General features: G+C 39.7%; 1 protein-coding gene and 1 non-coding gene across 2 annotated transcripts in view; one reads left to right on the top strand and one right to left on the bottom strand.

The window, feature by feature from the left end:
* The window catches only part of Rab30 (RAB30, member RAS oncogene family), an 80,904-nt gene that overhangs the window by 20,216 nt on the left and 37,713 nt on the right, over positions 1 to 22,975 (top strand). The window lies entirely within an intron of this gene.
* On the bottom strand, positions 2,236 to 2,308 carry Trnak-cuu (transfer RNA lysine (anticodon CUU)). Its single transcript has one exon. It is a non-coding gene; the product is annotated as a tRNA-Lys (tRNA).

Genomic DNA, 22,975 nt, shown 5'->3' with positions numbered 1-22,975 from the left:
TCCCTTTAGTCCCCTGAGAAAGAGAGCTCTAAGGATCTTCTTTGGGGAAAAGGGCAAAGGGTAGAATCTGCCAATCAACTTTGTGATTTATAGGAAACAGCCTGAGTAGAGTATGTAGTTGGAGGTCACTGCACTTGTAGTAGGTAAAGCTTGATGGAAGCATGGGGAAGGCACCTGAGCCCTCTTCAGGACTTCTTGTGAGCATATAAAATGAGGAGGAGCAAAGGAAAAGGAAAGAAAACCATCCTTTGAAATCAGCAAAAGGCTTGTACTCAGCAATGATTTATCAGTGTACCAAGGAGGAACATTAAAAGAATAATTGCCAGCTGTTTATTTTGTAAAAATATGTGTAGTGTGAGTCAAGGCAGGGAGCTTTATTTTCTCTTTTACCTTGCTCTCCTATTAGTGTTAATAGGATCGTATATTCTAGACTTTGCTTGGCTTACTGTACTGACAAAAATAAATACCTTGTCTTAGTATTATATATTCTTAACAACAGGCAGAAAGAGAAACAATGTTATAAGCAAAATTGCCCTATGAGCTTTATTGTGGATAGGATTTCTTTCTCTTGTCCATGACTTTTAAGATAATCTGTTCTGATAATCTGTGTTTCTGATAGCTTCTTCTAGATACTTTATAATTTGCCCATAGGGTTTATTGAAGAGGCTGGAAAGAACTCTGAGATGTTCAGGGGATGGCTACAGGTATTTTTTATTTGGTGAAACAGGTGTGTCCTGATCTTGGTTATCTGAGCTCGGGTCATGTCATCCAGAGGCCCAGTATATCATCACTGTGGCATCCATCCTGAGGGCATTTATTAGGTGAGCATTTGATAAATATTGACCCAACTTACTGTCTTGGTGGAGAATTTAGTTCTTAGGGTTGGTTCTGCAAATCCATTTATTCAATTAAACAAATAGCAGTTGAGCGCCTGTTGTGTCTGGGGTATTGTTTCTGACTTGGAAATACTAATGTGTGGAAAGGTAGAATCAGACTGTGATTCAAGGAAACCCAGCAGAATTAGAATGGTAAAATGCCAGGCTTTGATAGGACCATAGAGATAATAGAATCTAGAGATCAATAAACTTTTTCTGAAAAATGCCAGAAAATAAATATATTAGGCTTTGGAGGCTACATATTGTCTCTGATGGATACTATGCTTTGTCTTTATAACCATTTAAGCAGAGGTGGAGGCATAGGCTGAATTTGGCCATGAGCCACAGTTTGCCAACCCTTGATTTATTAGATTCCACTCATTTTACCAACAAGGAAACTGAAGGCCAAAGAGGGAAATGACCCCATCCCCCCAGGTCACACAATTAGTCCTGACATAGCTGGATTGATGACCCTTAGTAAAGGATCCTAAGTCCAGAACCACAGCTCAAAATAAGTAGGCACTTTGCAAATGTATAGTTTTGGTCCACAGGGATATGAATCTTAGTCAATTGTTACATTATTGGTATCGACCACATTCCAGGTACTCTGTTGAGGACCGAGGATGCAAAATTCAGTACAATAGGGTCCAGTTCTCAATCAGCTTTAATGCAGGCTGATAAGATGGCAATGTGGAAAGTGTCATGTAGAGACAAACAGTGGATACATTAAAAGAACAGGAAGGCACTGCTACCTGAGGAGGTGGACCCTTCAGTGGCTGCATGAAGGAATCCATTCATTCATTGTACTCTCCCCACTTATGTTTTGGAAGCCACTGCCCAACCTAAACTAGAGGGACAGGTACCAAGCTTCACCTGCAATTGCTTGTTTCTTTTCTTGGGGACTAATAGCCTGCATACATCCCATATATACATGGATAGGTAGATGTTGAGAGCCACAGCCAAAGGGGCCCCAGCAAACTTCCAGCTGCCAGCAAACTTCCAGCTGCTGGCTGATGATTGGCTCACAGCGGCCCCAGAAACATCTAGCTGATTGGCTCCTCTGTGGTGATGGTCATTGGGCTGTTTCCCTGCCCTTTCAGATCATGGAGCTGCTCATTGGGGGACTTCTTTGGCTCTGCCCACGCGACCGAGCCAATCGGCCTCAAGAGCAGGAGGATTGTGGGAGGTGGAGAGGCTGGTGTGGGGGTGAGAGGCTTGTGGGAAGCCGATGGTGGCAGTTGGGCTCTGAGGGTTTTTTCCTGAGGAGCTGTTTTGTTTGGCGTTTTTAGTTCTAAAAATAAAGTTAGTTTCTTTTGACAAGTGGATCCTGAATTGTGCCCAGCCAGACTGCGGCATTTGGTGGCCCGTACGGGGATCGAACCCGCGACCTTGGGATTAAGAGTCTCATGCTCTACCAACTGAGCTAGCCGGCCATGCACCGAGAAACAGCCCAGTGACCATCACCGCAGAGGAGCCAATCAGCTAGATGTTGCTGGGGCCGCTGTGAGCCAATCATCAGCCAGCAGCTGGAAGTTTGCTGGCAGCTGGAAGTTTGCTGGGGCCCCTTTGGCTGTGGCTCTTAACAGGTAATAGGATTTAAGGAACCAAAATGAGAAAGATTCAGGCAGCCACCAGAGAAAGATGGTTTGTTTGGCAGTAGATTTGTAGCACAAGTTTATCTGAGCAGTGACATTGAGACACATATGGAACCATACAAGATTGATCATAGACCCTTTTAATATTGTAGGACTTGAGAGAATTTTAGGATCACTAAGCTATAACCTGTGGTTAAACAGATAAAAAGCATGAGACTTAGAGATATTAATTTATTAACTCTGGGTTATGCAGCCACTTTATAGAATCTCAGAGTTGATTCTAGATTTTAAAAAGGTATATAGTAGTAGGTGAGTGTAGTGGAGCATGCCTGTAATCCCAGTGGCTCTGGAGGCTGAGGAAGGAGGATCACGAGTTCAAAGCCAGCCTCAGCAACAGTGAGAGACTAAGCAACACAGTAGACCTTTATCTCTAAATAAAATACAAATAGGACTGGGGCTCTGGCTCAGTGGTTGAGTGCCCCCAAGTTCAATCCCCAGTCCCTTCCCCACCAAAAAGGAAAAAAGTACATGGTATAACTACCTAGATAATAATAAAGATAAATAATCACAGCTAACATTTATCTAAAGCTTAGTATGATATATATAGTAACATTATCTCATTTAAGTCTGATGATACCTCCATGTATCCCCATTTTATAGCTGGGGAAAGTAAGCTTGGATAGATTAAGTAAAATTTGTTCAAGGCCATCCATCCAGTTAGTGGTAGAGTCAGGATTCAGGCCCAGGCTCAAGTGCTTAACCATGTACCTGTTTGTAACCCTTTATTCCAACTTGGCTAAGTGCTTAGACGGTGCTTTTCCATTAGTTTGTGAGTGACTTGTGGGCTAGGGCTGTGTCCCCGTTACCTGTTTCCTCATTCTGGGCCTGGCATTGTAAAATTTGCCCGTAAGTGTTTGTAGAATGAAAAAAAAAAAATGAACCAATAAGTGTCTAATTCTCTAAACAGTTGATACTCCTGATGCCCAGTGCATGGGAACTCAGTGACTGAGCCAGACCCATGTTTAAGTCCACTGATGTCTAATCCTCTTACAAGACAGAATGGCTCGTGTGTAGATGTGGGCCAGGAAAGTCTACTGCTCTGCAGATTTTTTTTTTTTAACCATGTCTATCAATACTTTGAGACTTAATAGACAGTAGAATTCTCTTTGAACATCAAAGTTTCCTTGAAGACATGACAGCCTGGTTGGTTTCTCTGAATTTGTTGAAATTAAGGTAGGCAACTGGAAGGTTCTCTCTGCATGTGGTAAACTTCTTCCTTTTGCATAGCCATTTTAAGATTGTGGTTTCAAACTATATCCTGATGCATCCTGGAGTTGTGAGGCAGAGAACTGAGGAATTCCTTAAGAAATCAGGAATGGGTTTGGCTTCAAGTCAAATAATGCCTGAAACAATTGTCCTTGCTGCATTCATGTTTTAGTTCTGACAAATGAAAACAAGCAGCTCATAAAATGTATAGTATCTTGCCACATTTTCTTCCCTTTCTTTTGTAAGTTGAATGTTTTTCTCACCTGACAATAGTAATGCATAGGATTGCTCCACTGGAGATTTTTGAAGTAAAACACTTTGAAAAACAGATTTATAGAGATTGTTCTTAAAAAAAAAAAAAATCTGTGCGTAGGTTACAGTTTTTTTTTTTTTTTTTTTTTTTGTATAAAGAATGGTGTGGGCTTTGTTCGCCATTCATTGTAAGCAGAGATTCTCTATATGGCATAATAAAACCAAGAAGCTTGAATTTTAGTTCAGAAAGTTGTATCCTTTGAATCTAGGCCCCTGAGTTTGTTCATATAAGTCAATAGACAGCATTGATAATTGCTTCATATTATTTGCGGGGGGAATCCAAGTTATATGAAGAAGGCTTTCATTAGGCTGTGAAAAAAACAGATTTAGGTTGTATTGGTAAGATTCTCTAGGGATTTTCAAGGGGAAGAGATGTAATACAAGATACTCTTCTCATTTGTAGGCCATTGAGAAATCCCTTAAATAGAGGAACATGAATATTTGTTTTCTAACAGAACAGTTCAAAGAGCTACCCATGTTTCTTGTCAAAGCTTTTTTCTTTTCATGTTTCATTCAACTTTACACATTTTTTTCTGATTATGTCAAGAAGAAAATTTCACTTAGTGATTGCTTGCTATTATTACCTACCTTTAAAAACTCCTTTATTATTAATGAGTTTTTCTCATGACTGTATCAGGGTATATTCCTGGTGTACTGCAGTTTTTATCTGCTACCCTTCCCCCTCAGTAGCAGTAGTTCATTGCCTCCAGTAAGAAGGTGAAGGCTGGCAGGAAAGGATAAGAAGGGTCTGTTTACTACCTGGTGACATCCTCTGGTAAATATCAGGTAAATATTCTGTATCACCATGTTCTGCAAAGAGGCATATGTTTTTTCCTATCTTTTCATTTTGAAAAATTTCAAACAGATGAGTACAAAGAACATTCAAAAACCCTTTACTTAGATTTACTGATTGTCAGCATTTCACCACATTTGCTTTGTCTTTAGAGAAAGATAAGTGCATATTCACATTTTGGAGGGGGAACATCAGGATACTCTCATCTCTTTTGTCTTCTACATCACCATGATACCATTACCGTGCTCTAGGAATTTAACATTGATTCTGTGATATTGTCAAATGCACAGTCTATGTTTGAAATTTTCTGTGTTTGAAATTTTATCTCTGATCGTCTAATTATTGCTGTGTAAAAAGCCATGCCCAAATTTAGTAGCTTAAAACAACCTCCACTTATTAATGCTCTTCAGTGGGTCATTTGGGTGTTTCTTCTAAGATGGCTCAGGATCAATTGGTTGGCTAGGGTTCCTCATATATCTACAGTCAGTGCTGGATCAAGTAGGGGCTGGCTGGTGTCTGTTGGCCTCAGTTCAGATGGCTCATGTTTGCTCCAGAGGTCTCCATCTTCTAGCAGGCTGGACCAGGCTTGTTCCCATGGCTTGCATGCAGGTTCCAAGAGAGAGCGAGCAGAAGGCCTTTTGAGGCCTAGACTTGGAACTGGCCTCACTTATATAGTAGTCTTTTAGCAAAGCAAGTCACAAGTTCCTCTTAATGGGAGGAGCTAAAAAGTCATATTGCTGAGGGGCATGGATACAAGAGCATGAATAACTGAAGCCATTTTTGCAAATAACCTGTCATATCCCTATTCTCCAAATAATAATAATGTTAATAATATAACTGTTGGTATGTTTTACTCCCAGAATGCAATTAAGGATTATACATTAAATCTAGTTATTATCTATCTTTACTCTTTTTTTCCTTTATTCTCTTTAAATCTCTTAAGTGTCTATAAGGAGTTTTTTTTGTGTGTGTGTGCATGTGTGTGTTTTATGATATTTAAAAATTTATAAGCCCAGTTTCTTAATATCTCACAGTCCGAATTTGTCTATTTCTCCATGATTGTATGCAGGTAAAACTTTTGGGCAAAATGTTGTGTATTTTTTATTGCATCACAAGAGGAGGCATATATTATTATTACTAGTCCAGATTATTGGTGACAGTAAGTGTATTATTTCCTGGAGATAGATTTAAGTCTGGACATTTGGTGTTAACATTTTTACTATTACATGAATATATATTCATTAGATACCTACTACTTATCTAGATATCTCATTTAGTATTATAGAGAATCTGCAAGAATGGTAATGAATGTTGCCTGACTGAAGGAACATATAGTTTTCTTGAGTTATTCTTTTAAATGCTAAACAAATAGTAGAGGAATGGTAATTCTAAGTTTAATGATTGATTTATAAATACTTTTCATTGAAATATAATATACATACAGAAAACTGCACATATCATGTGTATAGCTTGATGAAGTTTTCAAATAACATCATCAGTATAACCAGCACCAGGTTAAGAAACTCACTATAACTGATATCTCAGTAAGCCTGGATTTGAACTGTACAGAACTTAAATCCAAATAACTATTGTTCTTTTCAATGCCAATTTATGAATGATCTAAGAGAATCAATATCATTTTAAGCTAAAAATAGTGTTATCCCGCTTGATCACTCTTTGTATTTTTAAGAATTTTTTTTAGTTGTAGATGGATGAAAATACCTTTATTTTATTTATTTATTTTTTTATGTGGTGTTGAAGATTGAACCCAGTGCCTCATATGTATTAGGCAAGTGCTCTACCACTGAGCTAGAACCCTAGCCCAATATCTTTGTATTTATCAAGTTTGATTTAGAATAATTTTTTACAATGTCCATATGTCAGAGTCTCTCCTCTTTTATTGCTGTCTCAGAGCAGAAGGTGACTTCTACTTTCCTTATGCATTCTGTCTTGTGTCTCTCCACTTCCTGGGGTCTGGCCTCCTATTTCTTTCTGGTATCTTTTCCACCTGTCTTCTGTCTTCAGCTTTTCCTCTTCTTTTGGTTCCTGCTCCTTACCTTATACATTTACCCACAATCCTTTTGCTTCTCATCAGGCTATTATTTTTTCCCTCTCCTTCCTTTTATTACCAAACTTAAATCTTGCCTCATCTTCCTCTTTAATCCATCCATCTAATTGCCCTTTGAAACTTGGTTTCTTTCCCCCCACCCCCAATTCTAGTGACAGCCATTAGCAAGCTCCTATTTACTAAGACTATTATTTTATTCAGCTTTTGTCCTCTTAGATTTCTGTTCCCTTTGGAAATCTTACTGTATTGGTCAGCTTTTTACCACTATAACAGAATACCTTATCACTTAACAAAAATCAGCCTGTAAAGACAGGAGGTTTATTTTGGCTCACTCTTGTGGATATTCTGTTCATGATTGATTGGACTCATTGCTTTTGGGTCTGTGGCAAAGCAGCATATCACGGAGGGAGTGTGTGCAGGAGCAAAACTCATCACTTCATGGCCACAGATCAAAAAGATCTGGGGCCTACAGTCTCTCTCAATGGTATGCCCCAGTGATCTAAAGACCTTTCCCTAGGCCCCACCTCTTAAAGTGTCTACCATTTCCCAATAACACCTCTAACACATGGGTCTGTGGGGGGACATTTAAGTCCAAAGATATCTCAAAGACACCTTGAATGAATGATCCAAGAGAATCAATATCATTTTAAGCTAAAAATAGTGTTTCCAACTTGATCACTCTTTGAGTGTCTTTGAGATATCTGCTCCCTTGGCTTCCATTCTCTGTGTGCTCTTGGTTTCCTGCCTACTGTTCTGAATGATCTTCTAGTGAAAGACTTCCCTGGGAAAGAACAATAGTAATTCTGACTTATTTTGGGCTGTATATGAGAATGACATTTCTTAGGACTTTTTATGTTGGCAGTTTATCTGCCATTTGAAGATTGTGGTTTTAATGGCAACTCTCAATTAAAGTGATGTAAATGATCTGAAATGCCAGTTTCTTAATGCTCTGCCTGGTAGAAACTCAACAAATGTTTGTTGGAATCATTCATTCATATATTCAACAGATATTTATTAAGTATCTAGTCAGTGAATTGAATTGTTAAATTCAATAGTATTTTGTTCAAATTTCCAAAATATGGTTTTCTGTCTTTTTCTTTTAACCTTTATTGAAGTTTATTTGTTTTTTACCTAATTTTCATAACTGCATATTATATGACTTATTGTAGCCTCTGGAAATCAGTTTTGTAATTTTCAAAACAGGGATAATAATAGTGATTATTACTTTGTGTATTGCTTAAGGATTTGATGAAATATATGCATATAACATACGCCTGTCATATAGTTTTATGTCTATAGAAATAGATGTTAGCTATGATGATAATTATTATTACCAGAATATATTAGACATTGCTGTTTGAGCCTTACAGCAAACATCCTGAATAAGGCATGATTTTCCCCATATTTCAAAGACAGAAACTGAGACTCACAGGATTTAAATAACTTGCCAGAGGATACAGAACTAATAAATTGCAGATATGTAATATCCAGTTCTATAACTGTGCCTTTCCCTTATACCATAAAGCTTCTGAGCATCTCACATGACACTTAGAAGTGAAGTAGGAATCACTTTATAGTGACTGAAATTAGCTGACCTTGTGTTCATTTGACTTCTGAGAGGTAAGAGATATTAAAGAAGTTCTGTGCCATTAGAGAAACTCTAGTCCAAAAGATAAAATCAATTTTACTGTAAAACTACCGAATTTCAGGGTTTAGAAGGATTTTAGGCAGTGTTCTGCCCACCCAAATACTGAACTTCAATCTACTAGTCAAGGTCATCTGCTTTATTCTGTAATATTTCCAAAGAAGGTTAAGTCCTCATCTCCTTCTGCCTCCACTCCCAAGGCAGCTCACTGCTTTCTCTTTGCATAGCTTTGACCATAAGACAGTGCTTCCCACATTAACCTGAGCTCCTTTCCTCTGTTTGCTTTTTGCACATAGGCCACCATTTGTCAGCAATAGCCACATGAAGTAGGTAGAATCTGTTTTAGGTCCCTGCAGTTTATTCTGTTTTAACCCCCAACCACCTCCTTTTCATTAGGTTAAGCAGCTTCAAGTCTAAATTCATAACTTCTCTCTCTTAATAAATGGTACTACCATTGGCCTAGTTGTTCAGTTAGAAACCTGAGTTTGGTCCCTTCACCATACACATACAATCCAGCAGCAAGTCTCTTCAGTCCTATCCCCCAATATGAAGTCCATCTCCACTGCCATTGCCCTGGTCCAAGCCACCATCATCTCTGCCTTGATTCCAACTTTTGCCTCCTCCCTATTGTCTCTCCTTCACATAGCAATCAACTTTAGCCCTTTAAAGCACAAATTATATCATGTTGTTTTTCTGATTTAAAAATTTTTTTGTTTTGTTTTGTTTTTGAGGTGGGGTCTTGCTGTGTTGTCCAGGCTGCTCTCAAACTCCTGGGCTCAAGCAATCCTCTTGCCTCAGCCTGTGGAGTAGCTAGGACTACAGTCATGCACCACTTCCTCTTGCTTAAAACTCTCCTTTGATTTCTCATTGCCCTTAGGGCCAAATCTAAACTCTTTTCCCTAGTCAAGGCCCTGCCTCATCTGAACCATTCCATCTTCCCTGTTGCTCACTCAGCCTTGGTGAGTAGTCTTCTTTATGCTTCTAGGACATGCCAAACCTTTTTTTCCTGCAGCCAGCTCTTGTACTTCTAGTTCCTTCTATCTACACTTTTCTTTTCCTGGCTTACAAATGACTGACTCATTCTCATTTCTCAGGTCTCAGCCCAGATACTACTTCTTCAGAAAGGCCTGCTGCCCTGATCACTCTTCTTAGCTATCCTTCCAATTTACATGCTCATTGTTCCTCATGAGAAAACCAGATTTTTAGTAACTGGAACTATCATGTATGTGAACAGTTACATTCTCTGAGTGGCACAGTAGCTGGTTCATAGAAAGTACTCAATAAATACCTGAGGAATAAATGAGTGGACTCAGTATTGACTGAATGAAAGTGTGTGGGGTCATGCTAAAAACAGATATGAATTTGAGCTTTGCCACTTCCTGTGTGACTTTCAGCAAATTACATTACTTCTCTGGATTTCAGTTGCCTCATTTGCCTAATAGCAATCCTATTTACTTCACAGAATGTTGTGAAGGTTAATTAAGACATCTTAATTAATGCTATAGTATCCGGCACGTATTAGGTGCTCAGTCCACCTCAAAGCATAGTGCTTAATTCTGAACATGCATAAAAGCGGTCTATCAGGTTTCATCCTGATTAATGGAATGGTGTGATATGCCTGTGTGTGCATAGCCATAAGCCTGGTTGTTAGATGCCCCTCAGGTCACACTTGTGCAGCTGGAAAGACTGTTCTAAACTGGGGTATCCACACTTGTGCTTGATGATGCTCAGTTTGACAACCCAGAGGCACTAAGCCCAGAGCCTTCACTGGGGTGCTGAACAGAGTCCAAAATCTGTGATCAAACCTTACATCGTATGGCCCATTTTTTTCCCAAGATGGATTGAGATGCTCTGTCTAGACAGTCATTTCCCTTGGGAAATCACAGTTACTCCAGGAGGCAGCACGTGGTCTCCTGTTAAGAATACAAAATGGCCTGTGAGCTGTTGGGGTGTGGGCTGCTGTATGGGCCTGTGGAGCAGAGCCTGCAAAGGGGCTGTCTGCCTCTGCTCAGGGGAGCCAGTATCATGATAGTAACCTTCTCCTTTACATATGTAGGGTCCACAGAGCCCACTGTGCAGTAGTACATTTCTACCTAGAAATGTAGCTATCAGCTATCCCAGAGATTCTGTGCCTCCACCAAGGGTGCTAGGAGGAACTGAAAGGTAAGCCTAGAACTTGGATTTTCCTGCCAAGAAGGGAAGCAGAAATCTCAAGGTGACTTGACTTGCTTGGTGGGATGGCTTAAATAGTTTCCTGCTGTAGGCTGTTTGAGTGTTTTAAGGTAGAGGCTCTTCAATTAGATATCCCGGGGTTCAAATCTGGTAACATCATGTCCAAAGGTTGAGCTTAATACCTAAGGCTTAGTTTGCTTATTTTAAAATGAGCATAATAATGACCCCTATCTTATCTGATTGCTAAGGATTAAATTAAATAATGAATATAAAAATCTTAGCTTAGTGCTGGGCACATAGCCAGTGTTCAGTAAATGATCATTCTTTTTATTGGATGAGGCAAGTCAGGATTTTGAGTTTGGTATTTTTGATAACCCTCATCCATACTGAACTTTGAGTCTTGTTCCTCCACTTACCAGCTGTGTGTCTTGGACAGGTTTTCTAACCTCTCTGAGCTGGTGTTCTTATCTGGTACGTGCAGTTTAGAATTCCAGTCTCATAATGAAGGTGAGATGAGACCAGAGCACCTGATACACAGTAAGTGCTCACAATACTCATTTCTTCCCCTTTGGTTCTCAAGTATTTGAAATACGGCCCCTTTAAACTTGTTAAGATTCCCCACTAGCCTTGTATGCAGCTGTGGGCAGACAGCTTTGGCAGAAGGAAAGAGCCTTTTTTTTTTAATGACTGTTTCATAATCTGCTGGTGCAGATCTGCTGCAGCCACACCCTGTGCTTCTCAGGGTCCCTGGGTCCTGTTGCAGTTAACATGTAACCCTTCTCTAACCTAAATAACCCTGGAAAGTGGTGGCTGTGAAAGGCGTTACTGAATGCAAAATGGATTTTCTTCCCTGCTCTTTGGGAGGAAGCTGGCTCAGGGATTCTGAACTGCAGAGGGAGGGGCTGGCAGGCCCGGATCACAGTTGGACTTAGCAGCCAGGGGTTTTCTGGTTTTCATTAAAATTCTCTGGCTGTCTTTCGAGATTGCTCCATTGGATATGACTGTGCATGGGAGCTGTTTATGCTCTTCTCCCAGCTACACACACCCGTCAAATCTGGGACAAGAGAATATTGAAGGTGGGGAACAGCCTGGCTGAGGGTTTTTGCTCAGTAATCTTTGCAGTGAGAGACCCCCGTCTATAAATGCAAAGTGTGAGATGTGTAAAATCTAAAATTCAGACTAGGAGGCAGACATAGCTAAGCTGGGAGTGTGTAGCAGAGAGAATCCTGTTACAGCTTGCTCTCAGGGCAGATGGAGGCTCCCTGGCAGCTGTCATAGGGTTCCCAAGTGTCATATTAATGAAATCAGCCTGATCTGATCATTCTTCAGAGGTGCTGATACTCTCATATACCCAAGAGGGTTGGATTTGAGGGCAGTTCTGAGGATGGCAAACTGAATTAAAGAAGACTTAGTTTTAAATGTTAATTTCTGGTTGCAGGAGGGATCTTTCTTGAAATTGAAACTTGAGTCTGAAAACCTAGGTTTAATCATGATTCTGCTATTAACTTTCTTTATGGCCTTGGGCAAGTGACGTTCCTGGGTCTCAGCTTCACAGTGTGATTGTGAGGATTAAATGAGTTAAATTATGTAAAGCTCTTGGCAGGTCCTATGTTCTCAACAAATGGGAGATGTTATTATAAATTGGGCTAGATTTGACCTGTCATTCTAGCTCACCAAGATATATCCCGCTTCTGTCATCGAAAACATTTGTTCTGCATCCCTCCCTGCTTTGTGTCATTTGTGAAGTTGAGGCAAGTATGTTACCTCGGGCAAGCTGGAACTCCTCTCCCTGGAAAAATACATCAAAACCATATTATTATGTTTCTGAGTAAGAGGCTTAATTCATCAGCTGTTTCATCACTAGATGACTTAGTAGAAAGAAGGGCTTTTTCCCTATCATTCCTGATGGATAGATTGTGAAGAAGCCATTTGATCTTGGGTATAAATGTCCCCTGATGACACACCCAAGACAGCGTCCCTGAAGTACCTATTTGCCTTCAGAGTAAACTCCCATTTTCATTCTTTTCTGCTGTTACTCTTTCTTCAAATCCTGTGTCCTTGCCACTGCAGACTGCTGACAGAAAAAATAATTAACCTGAAATATACAATACATACCCAAGAGTGTTTTAAATATACACTTACAGTTTAAGGAAGAAGGTCAAAATGCAAATTATGTATCTACCTTCCAGTTTAGTAAACTGCACATTATGGATACCCAGAATCGGCTCATGTATCTCCTTACCAGAGGCAATGTTTACTTTGACCTTTGTGTTGGTCATTCCCTGATTTTCTTTGTGCTTTAGCCACCCATGTTTGTATTACTAAAACAAATGTTGTTTAATTTTTTAACAACAGAAGCAAGCACAAACCTAGCAAACTTTGTAAGAAAAGGGCAACCAGGGCTGGGGATGTGGCTCAAGTGGTAGCGCGCTCACCTAGCATGCACCAGGCACTGGGTTCGATTCTCAGCACCACATAAAAATAAAAAATAAAGATATTGGGTCCACTTAAAACTAAAAAATAAATATTAAAAAAAAGAAAAGAAAAGGGCAACCTTGCTACTATTAATAAGATGTAAACTGGCTTTTGCTTCCTGGGAGTTACAAAAAGTCCTAAAGAGGATGTAAGTGGGCAAGTTGTGAGGAAATGCGAGGAAATATAAGGCTTATCACTGTTAGGGTATCTGATAGGGCTTCAGCTCGACATCTGATTGTAATATGGTCACAGAGAGTAGCCCACCTCCAGCTCTCAGGAAGAAGGCCAAAGCAAAACTCTTTAGTAGGGTGAAGTGCAAGTATCAGCCAATCCAGAAAGGCAGCAAGAAGAGGCGAGCCACATGTGGTCAAAACAAATAGTCAGAACAGCCTCTGGACCAAGAACCTGGGCATTCTTTGTCAGGTTAAAAAGAGAGTATACCCGTTACTACCTGTGGAATATTCTAACTAGAAGTTGACCACTAGATATAATCAAGCTTCGGAGTTAACTTCGATTTTTTGGAAAGATGGAGGAAGGAACAGCAAGTTGAATTATACTCCAAGGAAGCAAGCAGGTAAGTTCAGACTGTGGAATATTCTTTTGGACACTGACTTTGCTTCTGCAACAAGTCAATGGCATGAAAAAATTTAAAAACATTTAAATAGAAACAATTTAAAACATTTAAATAGAAAAATAGGGGTAAAAGTGACTTAAGAATTATAACCAGAACTGGGCATGGTGATGCACTCCTGTAAGTCCCAGCTACTCAGAAGCCTGGGGTAGGAGGATGGCTTTAACCTAGGAAGGAGTTCAAGGCCAGTCTGAGCAACATAGACCCAGTCTCAAGGGGGAATAAAGAGAGAATAATAACCAAATGTACTGTATGAACCTTGTTTTGATTTGGATAATCTATTATTTATTAGTTTGCTAGGGCTGCCATAACAAAATCCCCAATTGGCTTCAACATAGTTTTTCTCAGGATTCTGGAGGCAGGAAGTCCTAGATCTATATGCCAGAAGGTTTGCTTTCCTCTGAGGCCTCTCTCCTGAGCTTGCAGGTGGTTGCCCTTTTGCTTTCTCCTCACCTGGTGTCTATGTTGTTTGCATCCTAATCCCCTCTGCTTTAAAACACCAGTGTCATATTCTGAGGTTTTGGGAACTGGTTAGGGCTTCAGTATAGAGTTGGGTTCTGAAGTATATAAAGATGAAATAGTATGAAGTGGAATTTGTTTTAAAACATTTAAATAGAAAAATAGGGGTAAAAGGTAAGTAAATATGCCAAGTTCTTGACAGTTGTTGAATTTGGTTAATGGGTATGGGGGTCCATATTTGCATGTCTGAAAATTTTATAATTATATATTTAAAATATTTAGAAGTATAACATAAGGGAGTATCTAACAGCAGTGGGGTTGTTGGTGATGGCCATCTGCAGCATGTGTGTGCCTTGAATTATGCTTCCAGTCTGCTTGGCTTCTCCAAGTGGCAGTCATGTTGGAGTCCTTGGCCTGTCTGCCTTAGATCCCCTCCTGCTTGTATGCCACCCATAGAAGGACATGCTCCAGGAGCATCTTAAAACACGTGCTTGGGATGTGACTTTCTGAGAGCTTGTGTACTTGTCTTTATTCTGTCCTCACTCTTTTTTTTTAATATTTATTTATTTATATATCTTTAGTTTTTAGGTGGATACAATAGTTCGCTTTTATGTGGTGCTGAGGATCAAACCCAGTGCCTCATGCATGCTACGCGAGCGCTCTGCCACTGAGCCATCACCCCAGCCCCTGTCCTCACTCTTGATGTGCTTTACCTGGGTACTGTACTGTAGTTGGAAGTCACTCCCTTTATTTTTTTTATATTTATTTTTTAGTTGTAGTTGGACACAATACCTTTATTTTATTTATTTATGTGATGCTGAGGATCGAACCCAGGGCCTCCTCGCATGTGCTAGGTGAGCGCTCTACCACTGAGCCACAACCCCAGCTCCTCCTTTACCTTTTAATGGCATTGCTTCATTGTCACTGTAGACAAGCTGGAAGGGTTCTATTTTTGATTCTTTGTACATAGAGTCTTTTTTCCTGACAGCTTATGGAATGTTTCTTTTTCAGTTTTCTGGAATTTCATGGAAATGTCACACTGTTCAGGGCCATTTCAACCTAGCAACCTGCATTCTTTTTTGGGGTGTGGATACTGGGGATTGAACTCAGGGGCATTCAACCACTGAGCCACATTCCTAGCCCTGTTTTTAATTTTTTAAAATATCTTTATTTTAAAATTTTTAATGTGGTGCTGAGGATCGAACCCAGTGCCTCACACATGCCAGGCGAGCACGCTACTACTTGAGCCACATCTCAAGCCCTCTGTTTTAAATTTTATTTGGAGACAAGGTCTCGCTGAGTTGCTTAGCACCTCCCTTTTGCCAAGGCTGGCTTTAAATTCTCAATTCTCCTGCCTCAGCCTCTTAAGCAGCTGGAATTACAGGCGTGCACCACCACGCCCGGCCGCAACCTGCATTTTTAAGTTCGAAGTTTTATTAAACTATATTGTTATGATTTTTCTTTTATTTTTTTGTTCATTTTTTCTTGAGAATTAATCATTTATTGGTCCCCTATACTAGTGCTCTAGAATATTCTTCTCTCTTCTGTCTTGCATATCTTTGCCTTTTGATTTTGCTCTCTAGAAGATGTCCTCAAATTTATCTTGCCATCCTTTCATTGAGTTCTTTTTTTTTTTTAATCTGCTATTATGTTGTCAATTTCTAAGAGCTCTTTTGGTTCATATTTCCTTTTAATAGTATTCTATTTTTGTTTCATGAATGTAGTTTATTTCATTTTTGTGAGAACATTAATGGTACTCTCCCCACCCACCACCCATGGTATCTGTTTCCTTTGAGTTGCTTTTCTTGCACTTTCTGTGGTTGTATCTTCATTAGTGACTTTCAGAAAATGTCACATTGAATGTGATCCTTGGCTGTGTTGCTCCGGATTAAGAAAGGGAGGAAAGAGGCTGTTAAGACCTTGACATTAAGGCAAGTGAAAGAAGTCACTCACTAAAGACCACATAGAATATGACTTCATTTATATGAAATGTCCAGAACTGGCAAATCTGTAGAGACAGGCAATAGATTAGGAGCTGCCTGGGGCAGTGGGGTGGGGTGCAAAGTGACTGCTAATGGGTACAGAGAGAGGAGAATGTTCTAAAATTGATTGTGTTGATGTTTGTACTATACTAAAAACTACTGAATTGTGTACTTTAAAAGGGTAATTGTGTACTTTGTGAATTATATTTCAAAAAAAACGGTTTTAAAATGCTGTCAGGAAACTTTGAATGTAGGACATAGATGATTAGCTCAGCTTCACTGCAGGGTAATCTTTGTGGGCTCTGGTGCAGACCTTCAGGTTTTCTCTTGTTCGCATCTCTTTCCTTGCAGAGGTAGATTCTACCCGATGATGCTCTGGTGGTCAAGAGGAGAAGGAATAGGGTGATCTTTGCACTATAACTTCAGTACACCTTAATGCCATATCTTTGTTGTGTGTTTTCTCTTCAACTCTGCTGGGTACCCCCAGACCAGAGACACTTTGACTTTCTATTGGGGAAAATCCCACAGGTTTACAAACGTAGAGAGTTCATTGTGGTACAGTGAACTGCCATGTATTCAGCATCCATGTGTACCAGTTACCAGTGCATGGATGTTTTTGTTTCATCTGTATCCATCAATTGCCTTCCTTAGATTCTTTTAAGCAAATACTAAACATTTCTGTGTTATGCTCTCCAGAGATGAGCCTGCAGAATTCTGTGAGGAGGAGGCATCTGGAGCTCTAACTTCTTGAGCTGTTTTCCTTCTTGTGTTCTTTATCCTAGCCTCCTTTGTTCCTGCCCTAGGAGTACAAGGTACTGCCAGTTCCTGTGCTTTTTTAAGGATTCAGTGGTTTCAGTCAGCTGAATTCTCAGCTTCCCCTGCATTTGGTTTAGGATACAGATTTGTTGAGTTTCTTAAGTCATTTATTACTTCTTCATCTGCTTCCCATACTTCCAGAATTTGATACCATTCTCTTTTCTCATCTATGTTTGTGTTTGTGAGGAATAAAAGTAAGAAATAAAAGACTTTGCTGAGTTTTTGTGGGGCTTGCGGAATAAGTGAAGTCAGATGCAGTTGTTCTGTGTGCCAGCTTCTCTGGAAGGTGGCTACTTATCTTTATTTTTCAATCTTGCCATATCCTGTCCTATTCTACTCCACTCTGTAACCCTATTTTATGTACGCATGTACATATATGAGTATATATTTGCCTTGGAGACTCCCTTTTAATCTTCTAAGAACTAAGAGAAGTCTTCTTGGTTTAACATGATGCTTCTTCTGACTCTTAAGTCCAGGCAAAGTTAAGGAGTCCTGCTTTTGTGCCTCCCTGATATTTCCCCTCACCTCTTCGTATAGAATTTTTTGCTTGCACACCGTTTGCTGCATTGCGGTCTGTTTACCTATCCATCTGCCCTGTTGGCCTGTGAAGCAGGGCTTGGGAATACTTATTTTTCACTGTGTCATGAGCACAGGGCCTCACTGCCAGTGGACATTTGTAACCTCACTGAAAGGATAATTCAGCATTGTGTTTCTGGGGGTGGAGACAGATAAGCATACAATGCCCCTTTCCTTCTTGTCTTTTTTCAAGAACAATTATTTGGTAAAATTAGAGCAAAATATGCCTTGTTGGCTTGTTATGCAACGTTGTCCCCTTTGCTTTCAAGTCTGATGTTTTTTACCCAGTCAGCAGGTTGGAGAGGGAGGGAGGGCGGCTTTCTGAGTGTAAACATCCTAACAAAGAAAGAATGGACCCAGTGGACATGTGCTGTTCCCCTCCCCAAGAGAAAGGCCCATGTTCTGCACTCTGCTTTACACTAGGGAAAGAGAATGTATTCTGTTCAGACAGCTACTTAGCTCTGCAGTGTGTTCCACTGCTCTTCCCCTTTGGACAAAATGTCAGGAGACTTTTAGAAATTACCAATTATGTTCTTGAAAAGTCTGATGTTAACGTATTGTCCATGTGAGATCCTGGTAAAAATGCAAATATATAACATTGAAAGGATAACACTTAACCTTTTGTTTCTTCAGGTATATTCCCCAAGATGCTAACCATATCCTTCAGGAGGAAAGAAATAGGGAAGTAGTGGTCAAACAAACTTGGCATGTTGGATAAACACAGTGAAACAGGGTTCCCTTACTTCTAGACTTCCCAGAGCCTCGTTATCATGCAATGTGAACCTCTGAGAGGGCTGTATGTTAAGCAGCATTTCCTAAATTGATTTTTTTTTCATCTGTGAGATGTAAAAGCAAGAGTGTAACTAGGGAAACGGCTCCTTAGCTTGAATCCATCCTTTGTGGTCCTGTTCAAATGGTGCTTCCTCCCAAGGATGTCCTATCTACTTACAGAGATACAGAATCTTTTCCTTTTTTGAATTGTACTTCCTGCATCATTTAATTGCCTCCCTGTCTCTCCCTGTTCTTTGGATGTGTTTTGTCACTTCCTACCTCTTCCCTTTTGTGTCCTGCACAAAAGTGTTCAAGAAATGTTTTGCAGCCCTGCACTGTTCCCTTGGTGAGCCATCCTAGAGTCCAGAGGCTCTGACAGGGAGCCCAAGAGAGGTCTGGAGCCTGAGACTCTCACTGCTCAGGCACGCGGACAGATAGCCAGCTTCTGTGACATATGGCCCATGTAAGAGGCTGCTGCTGAAGGGCGGATCTAGAAAGCAAAAACAGGAGATGTAGAGAATGCGAATCAAATGTCCCTATTGTGTGCCTGTGGTAAGCATTGAATGCTGAAACTTAATCCTAACCTTTGAGTAGATGACATTTTTCCGATTTTAGAGATGAAGAAGTAGAGCATCAGAAAGACAAAGTAGAAGTAAGTTATGGGCCTTCTGTCAATCAATCAATCAATCAACTAAACTCAGCCATTTCCTCCCAAAGCCCCCATTTTATAGAGTGGAAAGTTCTGTAAAATAAATAATTATAAACACTGGAATAATTGCAGTAATGAAACTATGTTCAAGGTCTATGGGAGAATCAGATAGAAAAGCTATGTGTGGCAGGTGGGAGGAGAGAGGTAGAAGTTAGCAAATCCAGGAAAGGAAGAAGGCTGTGCCTAAGCAAGGCAGAGGAAACATTTGGGGGCAGAAGGGACTGAAACAAATATAAAAACAACAGCAACAACAGAAAACTAAAGCATAAGGGTAAGAAATACCGTGAGTAATTCAGTGTTACTGGGGCTTCAAGTGTGAGATGTGTAAGAAGTACAGCTGGAGAAGTTGAGAGGGGTTTGAAGATTTCTGGACTTGATTTCAAAAACTATGGAAAGCCACTGTAGGCTTTTTAATGGAAGACCGAACTGTCTAGCATGTGCCAACCTGTTGGAGAGTAAAGCTGAGCTGGGTAGGGCCAGAGATGGGGCAATCACCTGTAGTTCTCACAGGTTCTATAGGTGAGATAGGATGAAGTCTGTCCCTGGGCTAGGGCAAGACAGGAGGGGAGAAGGGGCTGGTTTGATAAATATTTGGCAGGTATTAGGAAGCAGAGAGGAGTCAAATTCAACTCCCAGGCTTTATGTTTATGTGTCCCTCTTCTTTCACTAATTGACATTTCAAGTCTGCTTTTGTAGGTTTATGAACATTAATTGGGAGATAATGTTTTATGAAGAGATAGTGACATAAGATTACTTTAAATATTGTTGACTTTAGAACATTTATAATATATCATACATATCAGAATTCTTATTTTCATAACTCTAGGAATAAATCTCTTAGGTAAAAGCAGTGGTTCCTAAACCAGGTTGTCACAGATCACCTGAGACTATTTATCCCCCAACGTGTAATTATGAAATATTCCAGGTCTGGGGGTATAGATATGTGGCAGAGTGCTTGACTTCTATGCATGAGGTTTGAGCCCCTGCACCTCAAAAAATAAAAGAAAAAGAATTTTATTCATACTTAAAAATTGAGTAATAAAATGAACATCCAAATATTCAACAACCTTTGAGTAGATGAGTTTTAACATTTTCACCTTATTTCTCAAGTGTGTGTGTGTGTGTGTGTGTGTGTGTGTGTGTATGTGTGTGTGTGTGTGTATGCTGAACCATTTGAAAGTCAGTTGCGGACATTGTTATACTTAATTCCAAATAAAGCATCTGTCTTCCAAGAAATATTTGAGACAACAAAATTATTGTGTCTAATACAAAAACCAAACTGATCATCTACTATAAGACCATCTTCATCTTTATCTAGTTTTGTAACCAGGGAATGCTTTTACTTAGTTTATATTTTTGATTATTGATTACTAATGGAAGAACCTCTTTGTAATAGTCTAGGTTCTACTTCTGATTCCAGTTTTTCTTTTTTTACTTAAAAATTACAAAATAAATCATATTTATAAGAAACTTAAAAGAGTGAAAACAGAGAAAGTAAACAATATCTAAATTAAAATGGAAAGCCTTTTCTCACGTATTGGAAGTTAACAAAACAGACTTCCTTAGAGTATCTAGGAAAGGGATGTAGCAATTTTATTTTTAAAAAACTCTTTAGGCTAGTTTTATGTAATTTACCAGGTATCATCATTGGGAAGATTCTGGTGTGCTGTGAGGTGTAGCTACAATCATCATTTTACTTATGATCAAAAAAAGAAGTGACTACAATCTCTTGAACTGTGTGCTAGGGACTGTGGAAAATCTACTGAAATATGTAATTGTTATCAGTCTCCAAGAACATCTCATTGAAGAGATAAAACTGACATTTACAAAGTCATTAGAAGGAAGGGAATTAATATTTATGGAGCACTTATAATGTCTCAGGTACTGTGGCAGATTATTTACAAAAATATTTAAATCTCATAGTAAGTAGTCCTTAAGGTAGGTAATCTTATTCCCATTTTCTAGCTGAAGGAACCAAGGCTCAGAGAGTGACTTGCCCCAAGGTCATTAAGTTTGTAAGAGATGGAACACAGCCATAATTTCAAATCAAATCCATCTGAATTTTTCTTTGAATCTCAAAGTGACAGTGGCCAACATTACATTAAATTTCCTACTGAAAAGTATTCTTACTCCTACTCTGATATTTGAATCCGAATAGTTTTATAACCTAATATGATCAAAAGCTGTAACCTCATGTTATAAAGCTTCAGAAGAGAGGCCAGGAAGAATTTTGAGGGGGAGATGGTATCTCTGTTGCCCTGAAGGAAGAGGCAACCTAGGACAGGAAATGGGAAGCTAGGAAAAGAATGGCTGTGGAAAGGAGGGGGGGCGTTGTGCTGCCCTGTGGCAGAACAGAGGAGGCCTGGGGAGGAGGAGACCCAAGTCCATTTCCTAGGACATTCCCAGCCACTTGCCACCTGAGATAGCCAAGCATAGGGGAAAGAAGCAAAATGATCATGTACTATAATTTTCATCTTCAGTTTTGCTGAATCTAAGTACATAAATGGTATTTTAAAAATCATTTTAGTGCTTTATTAAGTACTGGAGAGTTTATTCCCTATAGTTTTATCACATATATTGCACTGTGATTTTTCTTAGTGTCCCATCCTCTCTTCAAACCCAATCTGAACATAGAAGGGCAACAATCGAGGGTCCTCCAGCTAAGTAGTTACTAGCTGTAGGAACCCTGCCAGATGTGCAAACATAAGTGACATTTGAGAGAAAATGCAATAATAGAAGTCTGTATGAGGAACAGAGCTTGCTCACATAGAAGTGAGAAGGGGGTGTGTGTTTGCGTTGGCTCTCTCAAGTTCTCTGAAGATTCCTTCCAACTCTGTTCTGATTATCTTCAGAGCCTGGAGTGGGGATCTTTTGCAAATGCTGCTGTATATATTAAAGTTAATGATGTGACAGAAAGAGGATACACTTAGGAATCAAAACAGACCTGGATTAGTAAGTATTCCAGAAACTTGCCTACCAATTTTTTTTGTTGTTGTTTTTTTTAACCTCGGGTACAACCTCCATCTCTCTGCCATCATTAAATTTAACCTCACCACTGGATAATCCTCAGTAGTAAATACTCATGTACTAGTGTTTCTTACTAGGACAAACCAACTCCTCCAAATTCACAAATCTTTTCTAATTTCATCTCTATAAATATCGCAAAATAAATTCATTTTTTAATTTGCAAATCTGTTGACATTGTATCCACCTGTCACTAGCTCCTCCTTTCTCTGTTCCTTTTCTGATTAAAACTTATAAATTGTCTATGGTTTTGGCTTTGACTTTTTCCTCTAAAATAATTTCCCATTATCCTACCAGTACTGTCCTTGTCTCTGTCAACCATTGACCTTCAGTTGTCAAATCTAAGGTTACTTATCTGTTACTTATCTTCTCAGCAGCATTTGACAAAGCTGATCATTATTTTTGGTGACACTCTACTTTCCTGGGTCCCTTCCCACCTCTCTAGGCTCTGCTCAGCCTCTAATGGATGGGATACTCCAGGTTCTGAAGTGGGCCCCTCTCTTCTCTATTCACTCTCCGTAGATATCCTCTCTTAATCCAGGGGCCTTAAATGACATCCATTTGCTAATGATTCAGTCTCTCTCTGGAGCCTCAGACTCATGTCCACATAGATGTCTAAGGAGGCATTTCAAGCTTAACACAGCTAAAAGAGGACCCTGAAGCAGCCGCCACTTCAGACTTCTGTTCTCCTAATCCCTGCCCCAGTAAGTGGTGCCATCAACCCTAACATACTTGGGCCCAAACACCAAGGCATTGCTTTTCATTTCCTTCTTTCTTCTGCATCCTCAGCTAGTCCTTCAGCAAGT

The sequence above is a fragment of the Urocitellus parryii genome, chromosome 4 (genome assembly GCF_045843805.1).
Source record: "Urocitellus parryii isolate mUroPar1 chromosome 4, mUroPar1.hap1, whole genome shotgun sequence".
NCBI lineage: Eukaryota > Metazoa > Chordata > Mammalia > Rodentia > Sciuridae > Urocitellus > Urocitellus parryii.
This window is presented reverse-complemented; position numbering and strand designations above follow the sequence as displayed.